This window comes from Cibotium barometz, chromosome 35, assembly GCF_041138505.1.
Source record: "Cibotium barometz isolate CiBa-2024 chromosome 35, ASM4113850v1, whole genome shotgun sequence".
Taxonomy (NCBI): domain Eukaryota; kingdom Viridiplantae; phylum Streptophyta; class Polypodiopsida; order Cyatheales; family Cibotiaceae; genus Cibotium; species Cibotium barometz.
The window spans coordinates 26,766,574-26,776,518 of NC_141080.1; the positions used below are offsets into that span (position 1 = coordinate 26,766,574).

The window sequence follows — 9,945 nt, forward strand, 5'->3', positions numbered from 1 at the left end:
CCAAACTAGCCTCTAATAATCACAGAGGATATTCACATGATGCTACCGAGCCAAGATCTCATCCAAACTTATGTATGTATGTATATATGTATACATTTATATACATATACATATATATATACATATACATATACATATACATATACATATATATATCTATATATATATGTGTGTGTGTGTGGCTTTTTCTCTCCGTCTCTTCGAAATAAGAGTTCGCATTGTTTTAGAACATTGAATTTTTTTAGCTTGTAGGTTTAACGAACAATTGCAGGCAATAATGTACATGTAATCACTTTAAATCTCGTGACCACTAAGAATGTAGTGATTTTATATACTTGATGTTTTCATTAACATTCTTTGTTTCAATCTAAGATCATTAGTAATTTATCCCAAATAAAAGTTTTTCAAAAGGTAATAAATAATTGACAAGATTGCTTAGACAAAATATTCAACGAAATATATTGTTGACTCTAAGATTTGTGACATGAGTTTATTCCAACCCCTCACGCTTTTATAACTATTTATAAGCATGCTCAATTTTGAAAAGAGGTGTGAGCCTGCTTTGATCTTTGAAGACTATTTATTTTCCTTCTTTAGGCACATTTATCCATGCTTTTTATAAAGTTCAAGCATGGCTAGTATGTGACATATATCTACAACATATCAAATCATGCAATGAGGATTTTAGAGAGTCTCACAATTGGTAGGCTTGAAGGAGAGTTGGTCAGCAGACCCCTTCTCATAAAGAAATTGGAAGTTCTGTTGTTGGGTGTTGCCATAGATGTTTATATTGAGTTGGGGAGGAGTGCTGACAAAAGCCAAGCAGAAGTACCCTTGGAAGTCTACAAATATGTTCTCTGTCGGAAGGTCCACGTCAGCGCCATCGAAGTGAAAGGTGAGGGGGGGTATATCCACCTTGGCATTTTTAGAGTTGTCATAGCACAAATCAAGCCCAACTGGAGAGCCATTTTTAGGAGGAAGGGTGATATTAGAAGAATATGAGCTTTTAATAAGGGAGTAGGCAGCATCCACAAGAAAAGTGAAAGTGGTGCCAGAGTCTATAATGATGCCACCACTGCCATCAGGTTGTATATCAAAGGTGCCAGGTGGGATGTCAAGCAAGGTTCCATCAAAGCTGATACCCTTGAGGTTGAGGTAGTAGAAGGTGGGTTGGGGGGTGCTTGTGACAAAGGGGGTGGATTGGACTCCATTTCCATTGAGTTGGGCACTAGCACCAAAGAGAAGGGGGCTAGTTATAGAAGGTGCATCGGTCCAAGTGACAAGGCAATAAGAGAATTTACTATCTATGGTTGATGAGATTTGTGAGGGCAAAGAGAGGGGGCCAGCTCCCATGCCCACAATACCTGCAGTTCCAAGGGTGCCAATTTCTCCATAGTTATCAAATCCGGCTCCAAACACAAAGCTCTTTGCACTAAGGCCACCCATGGTGAGAGTGTCCGAGCTCAGGACCCCAATGGTGGTGGAGCCATCCCCATAGGAATAGTAGTAGTTGCATGTGCTGCCCTCGCATAGAGGGAATGGCAAAGCATTGCAAAGCTGATCATCACATGACACAGTTCCATATGTAGAGGAATCAGAGGGCTCAAATAGAGGCCCCGTTTGATTAAAGCACTCTTCACAAGGATTAGATTGCCTCCACACTAAATCACTGCCTGTGTCAAGGACTCCATTGAAGCTCTGAGGGGGTGTTCCTAAGGCTAGATCCACAAGGTAAGCACCTTGGTTTGTGCTATACACAGGAGCTGGGCTTGCTGCTTCTTCTTTAGAAGCTGATGGTGGTCCTGGTTTTGCCCTCCTTGCTAACACTTCAGCTCTCTGCTTGCTTGCCTCCACAGCCCTCCTGAGCCTCTCCGGGCTGTTTAAGCTTTGGGAGTCCATCAATGAGTCAATGTGAATGAGCTCTACTCTCAAAGCTTCCATTGTTTCTCTGTCCACCATTGCTGTGTTCTCCACCATGAGGTCTACCCCTCCTCTTCCAAGGGCCAGCTGACCGCCCAAAATGCATAGGAGTCCTGCCAACATGAGGCTTGACAGAATATGCTCCATAATTGGCAGCTGAATGTAATGTAATGCTAATCAAGGTCAAGTTTTGAGTGGGAAGAGGGGAAGGGAGAGTTATAGAAACTGCTAATCAAGGTCAAGTTGAGAGGTTTTCTTATAGCAATCCTCTATTGGAGCTTCAACCCATCCTCCATCAAGCTCACCATAGCTCACATTATTGTATTTTTCGATTTGGACAAACACGTTTGCATGCATAATCACGCCCCCTCCCCCCCCCCCCCACCAAAGCTGGTAAACCGGATATGACGAGGATGTTATTATAAGAAGCTAAACAACTTCGTTGATAATTCCAATATTGAAGCTCTAATGCGTCAACTTCATAGGGTGTGAATGTATGTTTGGATCGCTCAAGATCCCCTATGTAGTTGAAATTATTAGACACCATCTATTTAAATCCCCCAAAAAAATAATGTCACATCGGAATTGTAATGCTGAAAGAGATGTAGAAAAAAGAAATGTAGAACCATGTGAGGCTTGCATGATGGATAAGCAAACAACACAAGGGATTTCCACAGGAGAGCAGTAATATAGCAAAGACTCCTCTATGATAAGATGTCTAATACTGTATCGGGGGGATCTTCTCACTTTATGCTCTTAGTAACGATGGTTACAATAGGAAGATGTGGGTTTATTTCCTTCGGGATAAGGCTGAAGCGTTTGGCAAGTTTAAATAGTGGCATAAGCTTGTGGAGAATGAGACATGAAAGAAGGTGAAAAAGTTTCACTTTATGCTCTTAATAACGATGGTTACAATAGGAAGATGTGGGTTTATTTCCTTCGGGATAAGGCTGGAAGCGTTTGGCAAGTTTAAATAGTGGCATAAGCTTGTGGAGAATGAGACATGAAAGAAGGTGAAAAAGTTTCATACAAATCAAAGAGGAGAATTACTATCAACAGAATTTGATAGCTATTGCAAGGAGAATGGCATCAAGTGTGCCAACTCACCACTGCTCACGCAATTCAGCAAAACATTGTTGTAGAACATTGTAATCAGACCTTCATGGAGATGGCTCGAAGTATGGTAAAAGAAAAAGAGTTAAAGACACTTTCTGGGCTAAAGCAGTAAGCACAGTAGTTTACATCTTCAATCAGAGCTACACAAAGGCACTCAAGAGTATCACACCACAAGAGGCCTACTCTGGTAAGAAACCTTCAGTGTCCCATTTCAGAATGTTTGGCTATGAATGTTATGTGCCTATACCAGATGCATCCAAGAAGAAGCCTGATGCCTCTACACTTAGTGCTTCCTCCATCCAAAGTCTATCTAGATCCCCATCTAAGCTCTACTTGAGACTGCACGGGTGGACAACACCATCACATTGTACCTATCTCAAAATTTCAAATTCTCTTCATTCTCTATCTATTGCATTGTCTATTACACTTTGTTTTGCTATTTATCTTTCCGTAGTGTTATATTTTTATAAGATCTAGGTTGTCAAATGGGCTTGCATCTGCACCATCGATGCAGAGAGAGAGAGATTCAACCAGTTGGTCGTTTTCCAGGTATACAACTAGATGTCTGCATGATAGTGAAGATTGGGGTTCCATCAAAGACATTAGCATCAAGTTGATTAAGGCCGATACATTGATTTCGGCAATTGCTTGGTGTGCAAGAGAGCCGAAGGCAATGCCTATATATGAAAGGCTATAGTAGGATGCAATAATTTATGGGAATTGTCAAAAGACAAAAGCACCACAAGAAGAATCTTATCCGTGTAGACGTGTGTGGGATTGCATAGTCGACCATCTTTTGCAAAGTTTGCTGCAGGTATAGAAAAACTCCTAGGGGTGTAGCATCTGCATATGGGCATTGCAAAGATACTATCATTCCAAGAAAGCCGAGACCTCTTTTGTCAATGTGATACCATTTAAAAAATCTGCCAATTTTTTCTCCCCCAACTGCTGCTGCTAAGTGTGTATGGTGCTTACCTAGCAGTTGCTAGGTGTGTGTGGTGCTTACCTAGCAGCTCTATCAAGAAGTCAAATACTACTTATGTACACCAAATGTAAACCTGCACATCCCAACCTCTAACTAATGATCCACATGTGCCATATTACCACCTAATGTGAGCCATGTCAACAAGCCTCATCCCTGAGACCTCAAGAATTGTCACCATGTCTCTATGCTATTTCATCTCAAAAGCTTATATCACCGAGCCCCACCCCAACACCAAGCTCTACTAGGCACCTATTTCACATCAATAACATTTCTACTCCACATGCAACATCTCTTGAATATGTATAGGATCTGACATCCCCACCCCTCCCACACACACACACACACACACACTATCCACATCTAACCAAAACAAGAACACACTTAAAAAAAACACATGTCAACAACTGTAGAGTGTCCTTTCAGCACTTCATGTGCTTCCATCATCCCCAGTATCAAAAACATGTGTGGCATGTCACCATCTCCATGCTAAGTCACATAACCAACCTGAGTATACAACTAGCCCACATGCTGATCTCACTCAACCATGCATTATCCTCAAGCTTGGCCTTTCATTGGCTTTATGTATGCTGCATGGCTAGTCACAACATGCAATATCACCCACAAAAGACTCTAAAGCATCACCATCAACTCCCAATGCATATCTAAACTCATCCTTGGCTACCATCATTGGATTCTCAGCTTCACTGCTACCCGTGGCATCAACCCCTCCCATAGGGCTCCCTATTGCCACCACTTGTGGATCCTACTGAGTAATATATCCCTCTGTGGTGGCAACTAACAACAAGTACTCACTTGCACTGGCATTATGGTCTCCCGATGCTGATCATCATCACATGCATGCATACTAGCATCCAACACATCAACATCCTCATCATGCACCACTAGAGGCATCTCTAGCTCCTTACAAACGATCTCAATCACACTAATCATGGTATCACCATCACATGTTCTTGCATTCTACAATCCTTGAGCCTCCTTTAATGCATCCTTCAATGAATATAAACACATACAAGCTTTTCATTTGGCTCAATGTGCTTTCTTTCCTCCTTTTGCAAGTCTCACTGCATCCTTGGTTATCATCACAACCCCCAGAGTTCTTAAAACAACAAGAACATCTACATAAGTACAACACTTCTTAATCACTTCACATTCAGCTAATTTGATATCCATCCACTATGCCCTTGATATAGCTATTTATTTCCTAGACATATACATAAAAATCCAAGTAACATTTAATCACCTGCAATGATCAATCACCAACTCTCTAAAGATCTTGGCAAGATTGTCACTTGCAAAAGTTCAGTGTGTACATATGTCTCATGCACATTGCCCAGCTGGACCAGTACTATTGGAGGTTTTCTCTTAGGTAGACCTTCCAGGATCCACTACATATACTGTCCAACTTGCTCCAAGCCCTTAATAACTAAGCATGCATCCAAACATCAAAGCACCAGCATCTCAATAGCAGCAACAGTAAATACACATGCCCGTGTACACATCTCAGGATGTACATTATTAAATCCACACTTTGTATGTATGCAGGCACCAACTTTCCCTCAACACTATCTCACGGGTCTTAAAAGACCCTTGTAAGGTGAGATCAATGGATGGCATTGATCAAAATCGCGATGCCTTTTTTGGGCCGTCGGATAAAGTAAACCGGACAAGTAAACTACACCGAGTAAAGTAAAAAATTTGATAAAACTTTATCTTTGTTTACTTTGTAGTTTACTAAGCAGTCATAGTTTACTTCGTACTACAAAAAACTGAGAAAATTTCATTTTAGTTTACTTTGTAGTTTACTAAACAGGAATAGTTTACTTCTTAGTTTATTCGACAAATCATCGTTTACTTCGTAGTTTATATCATGGAATGAGGGTGAATTTGGGTTTAGGACTTAGAGAATTTTGGAGCAAGATGTTATGTGCAAAAGAGGATTTGAGCTTGATACATTGGGTCACCATTGGAAATGCTTACCACTACAATATACCTACAAGCACTGGAACCATGTGGCTTCAAACTATTATATTCTATGTTTCTCACCCTTAGTTTACTTTTTGCAATGCGCCAACCTAGTTTACTTGTTTGAGCTTACTTTATCCAACGGCCCCAAAATGTTTCTCACCCTTAGTTCTCTATGTTTCTCACCCTTAGTTTACCTTGGGTCACCATTGGAAATGCTTACCACTACAATATACCTACAAGCACTGGAACCATGTGGCTTCAAACTATTATATTCTATGTTTCTCACCCTTAGTTTACTTTTTGCAATGCGCCAACATAGTTAACTTGTCTGAGCTTACTTTATCCAATGGCCCCAAAAAGACAACCTAAATTGTATCAATGGCATCCATTGATCTCACCTGACAAGGGTCTTTAAGACCTCATGGGAGATCGTGTTGAGGACCAACTACCCACCCTCTCTCTGCACAGGCTCCTTCGTATAGTATTTTCTCCTCTCTATTGCCCACAAGAACTCCCTATCTCTATTGCACTTACCTCTCTTCTCGCACAACCCATTGCTTGTACACCCAACAATCCCCCCAAGGCCTCTTCTCTATGCAAAATTATCACTGATACAACACAAGTAGTTGTGCAACAGTCTCTAGGATACACCCGGTTTGGGTTCCCACAATATTTCACGACCTCTTCATGTGAAGGCACATATGCATTTGCCCATGCTTCCATTGAAATATGCAATTGATGGCCACCCTTTACGTGTAATCATCATGGTTGGGGAAGAGTTGGCAATTCCTTGTTGCCATTTGCCATTTTTCAAAAGAGTGCTCACACCCAAACTAGCCTCTAATAATCACAAAGGATATCCACATGTAGTTGAAATTATTAGACACCATCTATTTAAATCCCCAAAAAAAAATTGTCAACTAAATTGATTGGTATCATGCCTTGTACTTATGTTTCTATCACAATCTAGAACTTAGATTAATAATAAACTAGCCTTTCTAAGCTTGATTAACTAAAAGGAGGAACATAGATGGGGTCATTAAGAACTTTGTGTGTGTGTGTGTGTGTGTGTGTGTGTGTGTGTGTGTGTGAGAGAGAGAGAGAGAGAGAGAGAGAAACACACCAAAAAAATAAGATTTGTTGGAACTATACATCTTCCACCATTGAATGATGCCACAACTTTAGTGAATAAACCTAAGGTAGCCTTGACGCTTTAGAAGTACGATCACCAACATTGTGTACTTTTCAATATCATGAATTTTAATACATGACTTCTTGCTTGATCTTAAAAACTCTTATATTATAAAGTTTGCACTTAAATAAGTGCCCTCAATTTTCTAGTGGGACACAATCTTTCAACATGCAATCGCCAACACTAGCTCATAGTTGAATCTTCTATTTACAATATCAATAATAACAAAAACAAGATCACATGTGAAATGATAAAAATAAGCTATTTGAGTCAAGAAGAAAAACAAAAGTTCCAATCAGAAAAAGAAAACATATAAGGTTTTTTCTTGAATCGAGTTTCATAGGATGAGGAACTAAGAATAAAATCAAATACTGACAAGATGTAAACACAAGACAAACCAACAATATTTAAGCCATTAATAATCAGATTCTTTGTAGTGGAATACTATGAGTAAAAGAAAATATTTAAGCCATTTAAGTTTCTTTGTAGTGGAATACTATGAGTACAATCCTTCACACACGGATAAGACAAAGAAAATTTATTTTGTGCAAGAAGGAGGAATCATCTAATGGCTAGATGTAGGACAAGGTCATTGGCTTTTGACTCGGTAGGATACATTATCATTATATTAGATTTTTAGATAGTAACCTTTTAATATGCAAGAGTTTAGCATGGAGATGATTGCATGGGATTTCTAAATGGATTAACTAGAATCAAATTTGCATGAGCACGTGGCTTTGATGTTATGACTATATTTATTGAAAATATTATTGGGAATTCTTTTTTTAAAACATGATAAGATTGACATTGTATGGGCATTGAAACCATTTGCATACTTATACATGGATCTAATGTGGTGGTTGGACCTTTTGCATTGGCTATAAATTAATTACAAATTTTGGGCACAATGGCCATTATGTGACATTTTTAATGTGGAAATTATTTCATCTTACTTGATATTGATTTATAAAAGCATTATGGGAAGATAGAACCTCTTCACCTTCCCTCACTTACTGGTTCAAGTGTTCAACTATGAAGAAAGAGGTCTAATATACAATGTTTGGGTCTGGAGTCACATATAGAGCCACCTTTTATAGAGAAATCATATGCAAACATCCACTTTTATCTAATGGAATGGTTTCATAATTTAGTAGGGCATGGTTATTCATCACACACCATGGACATGGGTGTCTACTATGTGAATTGTGAATGAGGGAATATGTTCATCGGACCTAATGCTAGAATAAAAAGATTATACATCTAAGGTCTTTTGACTTGCCTCACATTTTATTAGACTATCTAAGTGTGGTAAAAGTGTTGGTTGCACATGTTGACTAGCCAAACATTGCCTTTAAAATATCTTGATCTTGACATAATAGATTTTGAGACTAGTTATGCGGACTCTGAGATTGCGCATCTAAGGTCTTCTTACTTGCCTCACATTTTATTAGACTACCTCATTAAGTGATAAATGACATTTTGTGTGGACTCTAATTTTCTAAAAATCGTCTCTATACATTGTAAAGTTTTTTTAAAAAGATATTTCTTGAAATATGTAAAAGTGGGGGTAGTGTGACTAGTAAATATCAAAATGGAAACACTCAATATTTCAAATTTACTCAAGATTTAAGAAGAAAGCTCATGAGAAAAGGAGAAATGTCTAGCAATAATCTAAAAAAGCATTAAAGTCTTGGGGATTAATATTTTAAATATTATTTAAAAAGTTTAGGTTTTTTGGTTGAGATTTTCACTCTTTGGAGCTTTTCTACCTTGTGTATTTAGAACTTATAATAGCATAAAAATATTATTACGCTAAACTTTACATAGGTGTAGCCGTATTTGGTAGTGATGTGTGAACACATTAGGACCAGCTGGGACACTTTTTCCCTCTTTAGGAGATTTTGTCCCCCGTGCTAGTATACACCCATCTTGAGGTATACTTATCATCTTTGTACAGCACATATCCATTATCTATCTATCATCTCATTGTGTGCTCCCTTGAGCTTTTCCACTATGTGTGTGTGTGTGTGTGTGTGTGTGTGTGTGTGTGTGTGTGTGTGTGTGTGTGTGTGTGCATTCCTACAACCCTATTTCCAACATTTGGTATCAGAGCATACACTCCTCATCTGTGTTGCTGCCTACCCTTCACCCTAAGTCACATGTCTTCTTGAATCAAAACAAGGAGAATTTCTAGGAGAAGAAAGAGAACCACGAAGTGTGCAATACATTACACTATAATTATCAATCAAATTTTCATTTCCGAGCACGTTTTGGATCTTGTTCGCACGGTTTTCACTTTTTTATAGACATTTTTAGGGTCGAGATTTGCACTGTTCTTCATTAGAATCTGAAGTAGTATTATCAGATCTATATTAGACTCAGTGTGTAGATACACATGAAAGCATCATCAAACACTTACCACACCGGATCTTGTGTACAAGCTGCACTTTAGAGAGACATCGATCTCTACATCTTACGAGTAAAATTTCTACTCACGTTACTCTTCATTTCTTTCATACACCTTGCAAGTCTCCATTGTCAGTGGCCATATTAGCAACCACCTTGGTTGCATCAAATGATCACTTAGCTCTTGCAAGCTATGTGATTACTTGCTTGGGAGTACTAGGAAAAATGGTAGACAGTGAGGATAAGCTTTTCCGCAATACATATTCAACACTCTCCTTCAATTGTTCAATGTAGGACACAATGATGTAGAGCATTTGGGTACTCAAAGTAATGTTGAAAC

The 9,945-nt window shown here is 38.9% G+C and overlaps 1 pseudogene; it reads right to left on the reverse strand.

Moving 5' to 3' along the window:
• Window positions 1–469: 469 nt before the first annotated feature.
• Window positions 470–2,225, reverse strand: LOC147618278 (aspartic proteinase nepenthesin-2 pseudogene; annotated as a pseudogene).
• Between the last annotated feature and the right edge of the window lie 7,720 nt (window positions 2,226–9,945).